At 41.5% G+C, this 18,120-nt stretch overlaps 1 long non-coding RNA gene across 1 annotated transcript; it reads right to left on the reverse strand.

Moving 5' to 3' along the window:
• Positions 1-1,522: 1,522 nt before the first annotated feature.
• LOC140065542 (uncharacterized) lies at positions 1,523-7,423 on the reverse strand. Its single transcript, XR_011847945.1, has 3 exons — positions 7,300-7,423; positions 5,575-5,610; positions 1,523-1,865 (listed from the first exon to the last, which is right to left on the reverse strand). It is a non-coding gene; the product is annotated as an uncharacterized lncRNA (long non-coding RNA).
• Between the last annotated feature and the right edge of the window lie 10,697 nt (positions 7,424-18,120).

Here is an 18,120-nt window from a genome sequence, read left to right on the forward strand (position 1 = left end):
CTCCCTCATCTTCCCTCCCCCATGTACTGAGCACTTCACCACTCCAGCTATTCATTCAACTATAGATGTTCTTATATAAGAAAAAAATTTTTTTTTTTTTTTTTTTTTTGTTTTTGTCTATATAGCAAAATTGTCCACCCCATAATAAGCTTTGTTTTTATATATCTTTTTTTATGATGTCTCACTTATGTATTGGCAATCACAATAACAGTGAATACATAGATATTGTATATATTTATTTATTAATTTATTTATTAATGATGTTTCACTTAAGAATTGGCTATCACAATATCATGGTAACATAGATATTTAGATTATATACTTTGAGCATGAGTCACTTTAAGAAAATCTTTTCAATGTCCATATAGGCCTTGATTTTTTAAACATACTTACCTGTGATCCAGTTTCATATTGGCTTTCCTCTATACGTGCGGTTTCTTTATACAGGGTACCGGCTGATGAAGCTATCGCGCATGCGCGATTATGACGACACGCTGCTTCAGCAGTGGGTCTTACATACACACCTATTTAACTGCGCGTGCGCAAAGCCAACCGTGATCACGTGACATTGATCACGTGACATCGACTCTCGCGATACACAGGATACCAGGATTCTATTGGTCCATCATCTCTTTAAATACTTTCTGTAACCGGGATGACGCCACCCCCAGACGAAGGCTCAGTAGGAGCCGAAACGCGCGTCGGGGCGGCAGTCATCCCCGGACACTCTGCACTTCCAACTATTCTTTTGGTAAGAACGGACTTGTTTGCTCCATTACTGTGGCTGACTCAAGGCACGAGCACTGCTATACCATTACGTCTAAACTTGCATTTTTGTCCTTTTCTTACCCTCAAACCTATATACCACATTGCATCCAATTTGGCTTACCATTGGCTTAAAGTGCTGTGTCCGGGTATGACTGTTCTTTTCTGCTGCATTTTCACTCCATGACCCTGTCATCTTGTAATCTTTTTGTACAACTTGTTCTAACTTGGCTATGTTTTTTAACCATATATTTAATAAAACATGAATTTTTTTATTATGTCAGCAATCTTCTTTGCCTCATATTTTCTCCCCTCATTCTGAGGGGTACTATAGGATTTTTGTGTTTTTCTTGGTAACCTAGTCCACCGTGACTTTGACATGATGTGCATCTTGATAAATAGAGGTTTGCATTAATACCATTTTTTGGCATAGACATCACATAACGCTGACTACATATTTTTTTTACTAATATAACTCCTTGCATCCCTGTGGGATAACCCCTTGTCCTTGTACCACCACCTGTGGTTTGTATCCATTGTTTACCATTGTAAATAAAGTTTTCATATTTGTTTAGATGTTTAGCTGTATCTTTGACTTTGACAGTTTTTAGTTGCTTGTGATTATTACACATGGGGAAATAATCAGCCCTTGGTACGGATTTATTGTAAAAACATATATTTTTTATTCTACTCTCCTTGCTAAAAATTAGGAGTTATTTATGAATTGTTCAGATCTAATCAGATATTAGGTATGAACCCTTTTTTTTACAGAATAATGAAATAATAAATCAGTGAGCTCGGTCTAAGCTGTGGTGGGACATTCGCTCATTGCAGATACATTTGGGAACATAGACGCTTTTACAGACTCTGGAGGCTTCTGGATTGTCACACGTGGGTTTTAGCTTTACAGTCTTCAGGTCTGACACATTGTACAGTTAGTCCATGAGTCCCAGACTGAGCCAGAAATCCAGAATCACACTTGCAGGTGAATTTTAAAATTTCTCTACAAGGGTCTGTAGGAGAAAAGGTGTCCATATTTTCGCAAGTCAAATAACAAATTCCATATCCTGCATATGTGCTGTTCTCAGGACACTTTGGAGCTGGAGAGGGTAAGAAAAATAAACCAGAAGTCAATTGGGTTCATCACATTAACAAGAGAAATAACAATAAGGTGGGGACTCTCTAAGCAGATAATACATAATCCCTTTAGAGCTATGGGATGATGTGTGCTGAATATGTATTTAGATTATCAGGGTCCAGGGTTTATCTACACTTCTATTTAGCTTCTGAACCCTCTACTACTTTCTGACACATAGGAAAAGAGAAATCAGACAGAACAGAGATGATAAAATCCATGAGATGGATATAAAACACAATGAAGCACATGTATCATAGTTTTGTCTCTTTGTGGTGAATTTTTGAGACATTTGGCAGCTCTTTTTTGTGCCTTATGTATGATCCTGTATTTTTACTTGTGATAAATGTTCAGTTTTGCCTATCCTGACAGGAGCAAATTTTGATTTCTTTTTGAGACTTTTTGTTGCAAATGTCTCAAATCCACATGGACACAAGTCACATGAGGAGGTTATATACAGGAGAGGATACAAGCCATGTGAGGGGGTTACATACAGGAGAGGACACACGCCATGTGAGGGGGTTATATACAGGAGAGGACACAAGCCACGTGAGGGGGTTATATACCGGAGAGGATACAAGCCATGTGAGGGGGTTATATACCGGAGAGGATACAAGCCATGTGAGGGGTTATATACAGGAGAGGATACAAGCCATGTGAGGGGGTTATATACCGGAGAGGATACAAGCCATGTGAGGGGGTTATATACCGGAGAGGATACAAGCCATGTGAGGGGGTTATATACCGGAGAGGATACAAGCCATGTGAGGGGTTATATACAGGAGAGAATAGAAGCCATGTGAGGGGTTATATACAGGAGAGAATAGAAGCCATGTGAGGGGGTTATATACCGGAGAGGATACAAGCCATGTGAGGGGGTTATATACCGGAGAGGATACAAGCCATGTGAGGGGTTATATACAGGAGAGGACACAAGCCATGTAAGAGGGTTATATACAGGAGAGGACACAAGCCATGTGAGGGGTTATATACAGGAGAGAATAGAAGCCATGTGAGGGGTTATATACAGGAGAGGACACAAGCCACGTGAGGGGGTTATATACAGGAGAGAATAGAAGCCATGTGAGGGGTTATATACAGGAGAGGACACAAGCCATGTGAGCGGGTTATATACAGGAGAGGATACAAGCTATGTGAGGGGTTATATACAGGAGAGGACACAAGCCATGTGAGCGGGTTATATACAGGAGAGGAAACAAGCCACGTGAGAGGGTTATATACAGGAGTGGACACAAGCCACGTGAGGGGGTAATATACAGGAGAGGACACAAGCCACGTGAGGGGGTTATGTACAGGAGAGGATACAAGCCATGTGAGGGGGTTATATACAGGAGAGGACACAAGCCATGTGAGGGGGTTATATACAGGAGAGGACACAAGCCATGTGAGGGGGTTATATACCGGAGAGGATACAAGCCATGTGAGGGGTTATATACAGGAGAGAATAGAAGCCATGTGAGGGGTTATATACAGGAGAGGACACAAGCCATGTAAGAGGGCTATATACAGGAGAGGATACAAGCCATGTGAGGGGTTATATACAGGAGAGAATAGAAGCCATGTGAGGGGTTATATACAGTAGAGGACACAAGCCACGTGAGGGGGTTATATACAGGAGAGAATAGAAGCCATGTGAGGGGTTATATACAGGAGAGGACACAAGCCATGTGAGCGGGTTATATACAGGAGAGGATACAAGCCATGTGAGGGGGTTATATACAGGAGAGGACACAAGCCATGTGAGGGGTTATATACAAGAGAGGATACAAGCCATGTGAGGGGTTATGTTTAGGAGAGGACACAAGCCATGTGAGGGGGTTATATACAGGAGAGGATACAAGCCATGTGAGGGGGTTATATACAGGAGAGGACACAAGCCATGTGAGGGGGTTATATACAGGAGAGGACACAAGCCATGTGAGGGGGTTATATACAAGAGAGGACACAAGCCATGTGAGGGTGTTATATACAGGAGAGAATACAAGCCATGTGAGGGGTTATATACAGGAGAGGACACAAGCCACGTGAGGGGTTATATACAGGAGAGGATACAAGCCATGTGAGGGGGTTATATATAGGAGAGGATACAAGCCATGTGAGGGGTTATATACAGGAGAGGATACAAGCCATGTGAGGGGTTATATACAGGAGAGGATACAAGCCATGTGAGGGGTTATATACAGGAGAGGACACAAGCCACGTGAGGGGGTTATATGAAGGAGTGGACACTACTGTTAATTTTGGAGTTGAGGCTGTATCTTGCATTTTTAAGCACTCTAGTCACACCCCAGGGAGATGATAACATGTGAGGCTGCGGTCACATGTGCTTTAATTGCATTTTGAAACCTATTACAACAGCTGAGGAGAGGTCATTTGCCTAATTACATTACTGTTAACATTTACCTTTACAAAATGCATAGTAAATGTTATGTTAACACATGCGTTATTGTCACGTTTATATTCCATTTTGTAAACACAAATGTTAACAGTAATGTAATACAGCAAATCACCTCTGCTCAGATGTTGTAATAGGTTTCAAAATGCAATTAAAGCGCAACATGTGACCTCACCCTTAGAAGTAACCAATACATTTAAAGAAAATGTAAAAGCCAAATTCCTGAATTTTAAAAAAAACAGGCTACTGTGCAAAATGTTAAACATTTAAATCATGTTAAATTATTTCAATTTACATGTTAAAATCGGGTCCATGAAAAAAATCCTGTGCAGCGGGCAGACTGGAGAAGCTATTCATGGGAAGAATCTGCCCTTCCTGACCATAGTCAGAAGATTTATGGTCGGATCCCAGGGCAAACAAAATTGTATACACCAGGACTGATAGAGACAGGTTAGACTTATATCTGTGAAATTATGTATTTAAGTTAATAACAGTGAATTACAGAATATGTTATTTTGTTATCCTGAGTACATAAAAGAAACTTGTCTTCATGGGAATATACCCTTAAGCAACTCCAGACTGAAAGGCCCAGCTATAAGGTGTAACAGCTGAAAATCATTCTTGGGAGTCATTTACTAAGGGCCCGATTCGCGTTTTCCCGACGTGTTACCCGAATATTTCCGATTTGCGCCGATTTCCCCTGAATTGACCCGGGATTTTGGCGCACACGATCGGATTGTGGCGCATCGGCGCTGGCATGCACGCAATGTAAATCAGGGGCGTGGCCGAACGAAAACCCGACGGATTCGGAAAAACCGCCGCATTTTTAAAAAAAATGTGTCGCGAAAATTGCACTTGCCTTCACTCAGCCCAGCTCGGTGTATTCCAGTGCGTTCCAGGGAACTTCAGCGCAGCAGCGCCACCTGGTGGGCGGCGGAGGAACTGCCTTAATAAATCCCGGCCGGACCCGAATCCAGCGCAGAGAACACGCCGCTGGATCGCTGTACTAGTGTATAAATGTGTGGGATTGTAACTCAAAAGATTTACAGTCGGATCCTGGGGCAACCAATATTGTGTACAGCAGGACTGATAGAGACAGGTTGGAATTATATCAGTGAAATGCTGCATTTTTGTTAATAACAGTAATTAAAGAATGTGTTATATTGTTATCCTGTGTTATATAAACTCTGTACGTGTGTATATGTGATGTGTATATGCTGCACATGTGTGAACTTGAGTGTATTAAGGAGGGACTCACGTTTTATGGAAGCACTTTCCACATTCCACTGGAACACTACAAGAAGAATCACAGTATTAATAACTATGTAGGACTTTGTTCTTTCCAGCATGAGTAAGAGTTAGAACATTTCTAGATAAAAGTTGAGAATACTAAGTTTTTGATACCTTTTATCGGCCAGCTAAAAAGGATGACGACAACTACAAGCTTTCAAGACTGCTTCCTTAGACTTACTTCCCCAGTTACCTTCATTGTACTGAGGAGACCCAATCAGGTGGAAACAGCGCTGTCTACAGTTAGGAGTCTGTTCCTTCTGGAATAGATATACTGGTTTGGTTTTAGTCCCACATCATTTCATATGTCCTCATGTAGGTCATGCTTGATGTCAAGGGAGCTGCCTTACAAGGTAGCTAAAAGAGTCATGGTTTTTCTTATCCCATCTTGGAAAACTTTGCATATTTTCCTTAGACATACTATAAGATCTGCTAACATGGTACACAGCATCCATGGCTTTTCTAGAACTCTTTTTTAATTAATTTATAAAAATAATTAGTAAACATCTAATGTTCAGACAGGACAGTGGAGCACAAACAATGGTGTGGCAATATCTACACATTGGGGCAGATTTACTTACCTGGTCCATTCCCGATCCAGCGGCGCGTTCTCTGCGGTGGATTCGGGTCTGGTCGGGATTCACTAAGGTAGTTTCTCCGACGTCCACCAGGTGGCGCTGCTGCGATGAAGTCCGCTGAAATGCACTCAAGTACACCGGCCTATTCCTGGTGAAGGTAAGTGCAAGCTCCACGACACTTTTTGCTTTTTAAATGCGGCGGTTTTTGAGTTCGCGTGCATGCCAGCGTCCATGCGCCACAATCCGATCGCGTGCGCCAAATTCCCGGGGCAATACAGGGAAAATCGGCGCAAATCGGAAATATATCCGGGTAACACGTCGGGAAAACGCGAATCGGGCCTTTAGTAAATGACGCCCATTAACTTTGCTGTGTAGATTGGACGCTGTCTAAGGTGCCATTATACTGTGATTGTGCCATTGTGGAGCCAAGTTTTTCAGTACAGTGTCAGCATTGTAAATTCAAAGTAGGATGTTGGAGTCAGCAAAGTCGTATCATAATCATTCAAAGCTGGGGGCTGGGCAGTAAGATAGGATAAAAGTACTAAATATCATGTAAAGACAAGTCTCTGTCTGCAGCTTCATACACTCACCAGTTTCTTATGGTCAGGAGGTAACAACAAGTATATGGGCAATGCAAAAAACATGCATCATTATTTTACATGAGACGTTCTCTTTTACCTTTTAAAGACCCAGGACGTAAATGCTTGTCCAACTCAGTGGGTAATTCCTGCCCCAGGACGTGCATTTTCGTCTTGCACTGCTGTCACCGTTACAACTGTCAACAGTGACAGCAGTGTGAAGCCGGACTGTATGCCACAGTCAGGCATCCACTGTAATGGCTGGGTACTAGATAACCTCGATTCTGGCTGTTTAACCCTTTAAGAACCGTGGTCAGACATGACCACAGCATCTATAGCGGTTTCTCACCTCCCAACCCCCCCTCCTTCATGATTGGCAACCCCAGTGCCGGCTATCAGGGGGCACCAATTGTCTCCATGGCAGCCTCCGGGTTCAATGAGGGACCCCAGGACTGTCTTCAGTAAATTAACATTCATTCCGATGAAAAGAATGGCAAAAAATTTATAATGAAGAAAACAAGGAAGAAAAATACTTACTGGCCAGCAAGAAGACTGTAGATAACATGAAGAAGCCCATGTCTGTGCTGATAGGAGATCTCCGTGTAGCTCAAGTCAGTGATAAAATGAGATATAGATAAGATAATATATCTCTTCTTCTTCTATACCTGTTAGTATTATGGCTCCTATGCCTCCATCTGTGACATTTATACCACCCCAGTTGGGTTGTTTTGCATATACTTTGCATATACTTACATTTATGATTTCATATTTTTAATTGCTCAAGATTGTAAAAATGCCGGTGATGACAAATGATGATGATGATATCCACAAAGATCCAGCTGCCCAGACACTTCCTTGTGAGGAAATTGTGTATTTTTAAGGGTCAATTTATAGATTGATTTTCATTTCGTTACATTAATAGTCAATGGAAACTGCAGTTATTTAGTTGTGCCCTGATTTGGGAGCTGGTAAAGTTTCTGCTGATGGATAAACAGATTAGAACAAAAGTACCAAACTAAAGAGATCAAAGAAAAACTGAGAAAGATTCTACAGCAATCTTGGTCCATGAGGAGGTGTGGGGAATTGCTCTGGTAGTTGAGTGGTAGCAGTGCAGGAAGCAGTGACACACGCAGGTTTAAAAGTCCAACTTAAGTGTTTATTCACACTTGCAAAACAGAACACAAATTCAGCCTTGGCTTAGGCACATGCAAAAACATTATAAAAGTAATTCCTGCCCGGCTAGGCGCTGTCTAATACATTTTGAGGACCCTAGCTATCCGGGTACCAGGCTGCCTGGCACACGCTCTTGGCCAGCAGTAAGACAGGAGACCCTCAGTTACCTTTGCTGTGAGAATGCAATCTCGCTTTCAGCTCTCCAGGTAGGGCCTCTCCTACTGCTTCTGGCCTGCAGACTAAATCAGGCCCTAACGAGGTCTGTGACCCGCACCTGTGGGCAATTCACAAACCCAGGACCGAAGCCCGGGTGGAGTAGGAGTCCCACTACCAGCCTACCCCTACTCCATAATAAGCAGCCCAGTACGGACATTACAAATGTGTCTGTGTTAGCTAGGCCAACACAGACAAAACAGACTATTCCTGCTTATCATGTCTGCATTAACCCTTGGGTTACTGCAGACAAACCCAGGGCTTTTACCACATGCATTTCATCTGCCTATAGGACAGATAGCGGTTTTCCCACACAATACCTCTTACTTTCTCACAGGAGGTTAAACCCAGGACTATGGAATTACATATCTAATATATAATGTGTATATGCATATAACATATAGGTGTGTATGCGCCAAATTTACCAAATTTTGTATAGTCGCTCCCTGTGATTCAGGGAACTTTCAAAAATACACCTATTAACCACAATATATAGGAGCCATTGTCTGCTCGTTGATGTGGCCATAAGCAACCAATCACAGCTCAGTCCCTATTTGCCACAGGTCATTAATATTAGCTCTGAGGTTTAATTAGTTACTATAGGCAATGAATATAGGGCAGTTCACATCTGAAGTAATGTGGATAGAGGCAGAGACAGACAGAGAGACAGACAGAGACAGATAGACAAACATAGAGAGGGACAGATAGACAGACATAGAGTGGGACAAACGAATAGAGAGAGACAGTCAGAGAGTGGTAGACATAGACAGAGAGCCCTGGCTACGGCCAGACGTGGACACGCTCATTGGAATGAACTTGTGGACAAAGTTTTACATTAATGAAACTAGAAAGTATTACTATTACTAATGAAACTATACACATATACAATGATAGTTATTTATTATGACATTTTTTCATAAAAAAGTGAAGAAATAAAAGGTCACAAGGGTCGTAATGGGGTATACCCAGAAAGACAAGTTTTTATATGTATTCAGGATAACAAAATATCACATTCTCTAATTTACTGTTATTAACAAAAATGCAGCATTTCACAGATATAATTCCAATCTATTTCCTATCAGTCCTGCTGTACACAATTTCAGTTTTCCCTAGACACAACCCTGTAACTTCTGACTTAGGGATGGGCGGCCGCCATCTTTGATTCCTTTGTGGCAGCCTGGATTTCTGTGTCTTTTTGCTCTGAGCATGTAGCCACGCCCCCTGCACGGAGCTCAGAGCTGTCACTGATTACTTCCTGTCAGCACATCCTCAGCAGAGAGAGAGGCTGCAAACTACAAACTACAAGGAGATAAGTGATCCAGGGGAAGGGGGAGGCAGGTACATATCTGTGAGATGTAGCAGAGCTAAAAGTGTAACTGTGTAAAAGTATGTCAGCCTCTGCGTAATCGTCTCATGCATCTCTCATCTGTCTCATCTCTCTATGTGCTGTGTGTTAGTACAATGTCAGTAGCCAGATGAAAGTGTATATAACCCTGTACCCTGATAATCTAACCATATTGAATATATAACCATATTGTCACCCCACAGAACAAGATGGATTGTAATGTGTCTGCTTAGAGAGTACCTGCCCACAGCCTTGAATTTTGCCCTGTTTTTTTTTTTATTATTTTTTTATTTTGAACTGGGCATTTAAGGCTCCGAGTTGGGATTCTCATAAGGAGGTGAGGTGGATTTTATCTAAAAAGGTATTTATTTTGTCGTGGGTTTTCGTATTTTGATTGTTGGGGGGCAGCTGCAACTTCTTTTAAATCATCCATCCCCTGGGTGGGTGTGCAGAGGGATTTGTGGGATCTCTCAGATATGCTTTTGTAGACTTGGACGATTTATGCTTCATCCTTTTGGTCTGAAGGGGAAGGGGGTCGTAGAGGCATACTGCTTCATGGTGTGTCAAAAGAGCTTCTTTTATCCTGACATGTGCACTGATTGCTTCTTCATGAAAGAGCTAATGGTCAAGTTGTGGAGAGTCCATAGGGAAAATGTGGGGTATCACTAAAAGTAAAATATTCCTGCAGACTGAGCTCTAGTCCTTTCTGATATGAAGGGAGATTCATGAAGAAGGTATTATTGCGCAACAGTTTTGGAAGCAGATTAATACGGTTGGATTTCAAGGATTATTGACGTGTGATTAGATTTCACTTTAGCTAAAGGGTGTGGATTTCCGTCTAAGAAAAATAGGTCAATTCTAGAGAACGATCTGTGACATGGAGAATCAAATCTTTATTCTATGGACAAAGCATGTAAGCATCTAGAGGAGTCATAGAGGTCCTTTGTACAAAGCCAAGAGCCTAAGGTGGGAACTCTTCTTGGGCCTAAAGCTGTAGTAGCAGTGGTCATATAGGGGATCACAATGAAATTTTCCCTACAGAAATAAGCTTCTGTACTCATCTGACCCTTAAAGAAGACCTGTCTAAAGTAAGTAGCTCCAGTGCTAAAACAAACACCACAGTGTTACACTACTAGCATTATCGGAAACCTCGGATAACTCTAACTAGCACTGATGCGCTGTACACTACAAACGCTGGACCGCTTTCAAAGGGCGGGATTAGGGATGGTGGCCACTGCATCACTCAAGGCAGGCATTGCTGGCCTATGGAGCAAGTGGGGCGGTCCGGGGAAGAGGCAGCGCCTCAGCGCCTTGGACCGCCCCTTCATGAATATGCTGCACCGCTTTGAGAGCGGTACGGCGATTGTAATGTACAGCGCGGCAGTGTTAGCGTTATCGGAGGTTTCCAATAATGCTAGTAGTGTAACACCGCTGGGTTTGTTTCAGCACTAGGAGCAGCTCCTTGTGCCGTTTTTCAGGGTGACAGGTCCTCTTTAAGAACCTTGTTGAGGGATCTCACTTGGGAATTTTTTGGCACATATACACTTACTAAGGCGTGATTTAAAGAAGACCTGTCACCAGTTTTTTTTTAAATTATTTTTATTAGGTTTTCACAGAAAGCTACAAAGTTAGGCATTTTTGGCCTACAACAAATCCGAACACAGTCGAGAACATAATATCCATTGGATGGTAGACAGTATATTGTTTGCAGTTTTCATAAACTATTATAGGTTGAAAATAACAGTAGATAGTATCTCATCTAAAATACATTTAGTATTATGCATATTAAGACTACAAAGAAACTGCTCTATATATTGGGAAGTGTGCTTCTCCTCTCTTCTCGTATCCTGAGGCTCATATATCGTACAGAGAGTCAACACACGTTAGTGGTCATCAAGTGATTCAATGCATATAGATAATTCAACATACACAAGTAAATCAACATTTACAAGTTTGTCTGGCATAGATGACACATATGTATTGTGGACACATCGCACGCCCCATTTTGCATCTCTTGATATGACCTGTTTTGTAGGACCTTAGGTAGTACACATATTGCGTTTAATGCGTGAGGTATGGGGAGGAAGACCATAATCCCCATTTCTTCTGGAATGAGGCAACCTGGTGTGAGCTCGAGGCTAAGGCAAGTTCATATGCATAGTTACTGTTCTGTCACCAGTTTTGAGACGCTAAACCAACTACGGGTTCCTATGGACCTGTGGTTTAAGGTCCCAAACAGCCTTTTTTAGCACTCAAGGTGGCAGTTTTATAGAAAAATAAAACTACGCTATATACTTACCTAGATGCAGTCCAATGAGGCACATCGGACTCAAATTTGAAGTTCTCGCCACTGTGCACCTCCTCTCGCATTGCAATGCAAAAGGTAAGCATAAGGTTTGGCACTCGGAAGAAGCCACCAGGATAAATAGTCTTTAGATCATGACTAAGACGTGCTGCATCGAAACGCGTTGATCGTATGCACTAAAGCTGAGATGTTCCTGAGACTGAAATAAAGAGAAACTACATTTTATTTATCCTGGTGGCTTCTTCCGAGTGCCGAACCTTTTGCTTACCTTTTGCATTGCTTGGATCCTATGGCGTGGATGTGGTAGCGTGCACCGAGGGACCAGGGAAGCTGGGGTTGTCTCCTTTTGGGTGAGCTGGACTTTTTCACCCTTGGGTGTTCTTCTTATGTTCCTCTCGCATTGCGGAATGAAGCTGGCAGACGACTACACTTCATTGTGCATGCACTGTACCAATGGCGCATGTGCAGTGAAGCCACGGTGTATTACTTTGGTTTCATTGCTACACCATGCAACTGCTGAGAACTCTGGAGCAGGTAAGTATTAATGTTTTTTAGTTTTTTGCTGCCCCCAAACTTCACCTTACTCATACAGCGCGATTCAGGACACCAAACGCCATAAGGATCTGTGGGTGGTTTAGTGTCCCAATTCCCACTGACAGGTTCCCTTTAATTTCACACACCAGAATTGCATATCTGCCTCTAGTGTCAAGACACCTCAATTCCCTGTGTTTCTGATTGCTATTAAAGAGAACCCGTCATGCAAAATAACCCCCCTAAACTAAATATATTTTAATAAACTGCCATTAGAGAGCATTGCCTCTATCCCTTCATTGTCCCTCTACATGCCTGTAAACCTAAGCAATGAGGTCCTAAAGCTTTATGCAAATGACCTGTGAAATGTCCAATGAAGCATTAGCATATTCAAGCTGTCCACCTTATTCATGAGTGGGAGGTACAGCCACACCCCCAGTGCTTGATTGACAGCTGCTCCGTGTAATGGCTGCTCCTTGTGCTTGCTGGTGGCCACGCCTCCTGCAGCCTGTGTGTGCATGTGTGTGTCTATGTGTATGTGAAAGATACAACAGCTCCAGGCAGCCATGATATAGCAGAACATGTCAGGTACATGTGTTAGGAGGATGCAGCATGTCAGCGGATGCAGCACAGACACCAGCCATGCTTTACTATACATTACACACAGACATGAGCAGGGGGAGGAGAGGGGAGGGGTAACAGGGGTGACATCACTGCCTCTGACCATGTGACCAGCCTCATTTACATGATAAAGAATAGATGATTTTACAATGAATAATGTATGAAATAACTAGATAAAGGCTGGGATGGGATCCTTGTGACCTGCTCCAACAGGTAGAGGTGACAGGACTAGTGGCAGAGACCTGATGACAGGTGTCCTTTAACACACCAACTGTCTTTTTGGGAGCCATTGGCTGTAGAAAAAACAATCTGTGGCTCGGTGCAGCCTCCTTCATACCCACTTGGTGTGGAGGTGGCAGATGTAGAAAAATAATACAAGCCTTGATAAATGAACCACCTGTTGTGTTGCCCAAGATACACCTCAAAGTTTAATTCACCTCAATTCTAGTTATTTTTTACTTTGAAAAATTGACTTATTGCATTACAACAATCATTACTTTATTCATATTGTTTTTAATTACGAGTTAATTCATGGCAGAACTATTCAGATATTAGTTATGAAAGGAACATGCAGATTACATTGAGATACTGACCTCAATATTTTTCAACAGAATAACGCCAACAGTGACCCGGTCTAGGTTCTGATGGGACATTCACTAAGTTTTACACAGATTTTGCCAGATAGAACATATCCCTCATTACAGACACATTTGTGATGACAGATGCTGCTACATGCTCTTAGTGGATAGTCACATGTGGGTTGGCAGTCAGGATCGTATGTACAGGGCTCATAGTGCTTGTTCTCACTACACGTTACGTTACAGTCTTTAGGTCTGACACATTGTACAGATTCTCCATCAGTTCCGGTCTGGGCCAGGAATCCATCATTACACTTACGGGTCAATCTTATAATCTCTCTGTTAGAGTCTCCTGGAGAAAAGGTGTCTATATTCCCGCAAGTCAAATAGATTCCATATTCTCCATATGTGCTGTTCTTCGGACAATTAAGAGCTGGACAGGAAGAGAGAAATAAACCAGGAGTCAACTGGGTTCTTCTCATTAGGATCTTATGAAATAATAAACAAGAAGAAATTGATAGAAATTAAAATAAAGTTAAAAAAAATAAAACTTTTTTAGATGGGACCTTAGACTGCACAGACAGGGTCTATTTGACTAAAAGTAGACCTGTCACCAGAATTTTAACATTCACTTCAGTAGTACCTGCTGGTAAAGGGTTAAACCTTCTCCTTATATCACCTAAAATAATCTGCCACTGAGGCCCCATAGCTTAGTATCTGCTGTTTTTGATGAAGTAGAAAAGAGTCAGTTTGTGGATAGAAGAGTCATGGTTTCTCCAGGCTGCCAGTAAACCACTCCTACTTTTGTTGATTGACAGCTGAGTGTCTCTTCAAATCTTACCCTGAGCATACAGGAAGTCCTCCCCCTGTCCTTTCTAGAATGTTATCCCTCTCACTGAATGGTGTATTTAGCGGCAAACTCTTTGTGGGAAACTTCAGATCCTTTCCACAGTGGACGAAGCAAACATAGACACAAGCAGAAAAAATTTGGGCAACGATTTTACCGGTGGGGGGTATGTTTGCTTCATAATGCTTGCTTCATAATGCATCAACTCACATGGTAGGTTTCCTTTAATTTCCGAGACTTGTTATACTATGCAGGAATGTGTATCAAGAGAGGAATAGATCCTCATGCTAAGGACATAGGGCCACATGTATCACTCGTTTTTTCTGTTGTTTTTATGCCTTTTCATTCAGGCGCACCGTTTTTGCGCCATTTTTGCGACTAAACGCCAAACTAGCCGTGCAGCGAAAATAACCAGCTTTCCCTCATCTATCTTACCAATCCAGATGTTTTGCTGCGCCTATCTATCTATCTATCTCATATCTATCTATCTATCTATCTATCTCATATCTCCTATCTATCTCATATCTATCTATCTATCTATCTATCTATCTATCTATCTATCTATCTATCTATCTATCTATCTCCTATCTATCTATCTCCTATCTATCTATCTATCTATCTATCTCATATCTATCTATCTATCTCCTATCTATCTATCTATCTATCTATCTATCTATCTATCTATCTATCTATCTATCTATCTATCTATCTCATATCTCCTATCTATCTCATATCTATCTATCTATCTATCTATCACATATCCATCTATCTATCTCATATCTATCTATCTATCTAAAGAAAAGAAAGTCCAAGCAGCACCAGCCAGAAAAATTGAGTAAGTTGGGTGCAGGCGTCCTGGGATTGGGCGTCGGTCCCTCAGCAGTATGTTGAAGAAAGTGGGCAGCACTCCATATTATGGAGTGCTGCCCACTTTCTTCAACATATCTATCTATCTATCTATCTATCTATCTATCTATCTATCTATCTATCTCATATCTATCTATCTATCTATCTATCTATCTATCTATCTATCACATATCCATCTATCTATCTCATATCTATCTATCTATCTATCTATCTCCTATCTATCTCATATCTATCTATCTATCTATCTATCTATCTATCTATCTATCTATCTATCTATCTATCATATCCCTATCTATTATACTTCATATCCAACTTTCTACCATGATATTATTTTTATTAAAGAGGGACTTACGTTTTATGGACATACTTTCCACCTTCCACTGCAACACTACAAGAAGAAACACATTCAGTATTAATCACTATGAAGGACGAATGCTCCATGAAGAAGAACAAGAACCGTTTCAGATAAAAGCTGAGATTCATCGGTTGTTGACTTTTTATATCTAAAGTGGATGATGACAATTGTAAGCTTTCGAGACGACTTGGGTCAGGCATGATATAAGATACGCTGACACGGTACTAGAATCTTTCGGCTTTTCAAGAACTTTTTACATTATTTATTTTAAAAAAAAACTTAGTAAACATGTATTCAGACAGAACCGTGGAGCACAAACAGTGGTCTGAAAATAGCAACTTATTAACTTTACTGTGTAGATTTGGACACAGTCTAAGGTGCCATCATTCTGCAGTTGGGGACCACCATGATGTAATTGTGCTATTGTCTAGTGAAGTCATTACAGTACAGTGTCAGCATTGTAAATACATTAGAGCATTGGGTCGGCAGAGCCATTTTGTAATTATTGGAAGGTCGAGGCAAGTGGAAGGTAGGCAGGAAGATAGGACGGAAGGATTAAATATCATCTAAAGATAAATCTCTGCCTGGAGCTGACGACACTCACTCGTTTCTTTGGGTCAGGGGGTAACACTGACTGCATAGACAATACAGAACATACGTGTAATTCCTAAAAAAAAACAATTTTTGCCTTTAAAGTTTCAACATAAAAAATAATAAATAATAATATGTGGAAATGTATTAGGAAGCTAAATACTTACTTGCCACCAAGAAGACTGTAGATAATGCGAAGAAGCCCATGTCTGTTCTGATAGGTGAACTCAATGTCGTTCAAGTCACGGATAAAATATGATATAGATAGGTCTTAGGTGTCACGCCTAATCGTCAACCCATATATAAATGAGTCTTTTCCTTTTTTATTATAATGTACAGGAAATGGAGACTGATAATATTCTCAGATCTGTACAATAAGACAATAATCACTCCCAGAGATGATCCCATAGAAAGTGATGAAGTCGTTACTGGAGAAATTTTACATTTTAAAACTGCTCCGAAGTATTTTCCATGTTGCATAGAGGGAATTCTTCATTTGGGAACCTAAAATGTATGTTTTTAGTAATGAAAAGTGAAGTTTTTTGGAAGTGCAGCTGCTCAGAGTAGGTGCATTTTCTGCGCCTATTTTGTGCCTATTTTAGGCACAAATTAGTGATAGATCCCGTGCAAACATCTGTATAGGACGCACTCACTATGTCAGATAAGGCGCAGGGACTCAGAACCACTAAGTGCCGGACTTTGACGTGCGCCAGAAAATGGCGCATAAGTGCGCCTAATTAACGAGATGCGCTAAACCAGATTTTTGCGCTAAAAGACGCTCAAAACAGTCTAACAGACTATGATTAATGTCCCCCTATATATCTACAATATTCATTAGTATTAGACCATGAAGAGTTAAAGCAATAGCTATACACGCGCTGCTGACATACACAATCTATATTTGTGTAAGGGATGAGCTACTGTACATTACATCAAGTCTAAATATATAGAAATACCATGGGCCAGATGTATCGCTGTTCTGCGCTTAAGTCTAGTTGTTGCGCCTGAATTATCACAAGTTACAACCATCTGTGATGAATTGGGTTCCTGCTTCTTATTAATCACTTTACTTTAGGCGCAGTTTAGGTGCAGTTTAGGCGCAATGTTAGATTCGGGCTCTTACCCCAGCATGAGAATGACCCTCACAGCAGCACCCAGGTGTGTGACACCCTGCACCCAGTGATCTCCTCAGCAGGGGCTTCTCCTGGAGGGGATCCTCCGGTGCTGATCTTCTGCTGCACCCCTGTATCCTCCTCAGACACCAGTGTGGTCATCCTGCTACATGGGACGCTTCTTGGAAGTATCTGCAAAATCCTACAAACTTCTCTCCTGTCCTGCTCTGAGCTGAGGCTTCTGCAGAATGTTTTGTAAATAGAAGGTCATGAACTGTAAATAGAGGCTGCAGTAGTGTAATCACTGGCTGAGCTCTGCTGCGGGGGATGAGCTGCTCTGCACAAGAGCTCGGTACTGGGGGACATTTATCACACTGTGCTGCTTTTCAGTTTATGCCACCTTCGGGCTGGAGTATTTTTGAGCCCGTTTTTGCACCTGAATGAAAAGTCTCAAATGATGATTATTAGGCGCAGCAAAACATCTGGATTGGTTAGATAAAAGGGGGAAACATGGTTATTTTTGCTGCGTTGCTATTTGGTGTTTAGTCGCAAAACTGGTGCAAAGCAGTGCAACACTATGAAAAGGCGCAAAAACAACAGAAAAAACGAGTCATACATCTGGCCCAATATATAGGGGCACAGAACATCACTATAAGACAGACCTCTAGGTTAGTCCATGTTCAAGAAATTTCCTCCACAACAAAAATCCCAGTTGAAATGTTGTGTGAAGCTAAAGACCCTTCAACATGTTATGGACCATGTACTGGATTACGAGAGGAGGCTCATTTATCTGTCTCTGTGATTCTAAAGATTTACCTTC

Source organism: Engystomops pustulosus, chromosome 6 (genome assembly GCF_040894005.1).
Source record: "Engystomops pustulosus chromosome 6, aEngPut4.maternal, whole genome shotgun sequence".
Lineage (NCBI taxonomy): Eukaryota > Metazoa > Chordata > Amphibia > Anura > Leptodactylidae > Engystomops > Engystomops pustulosus.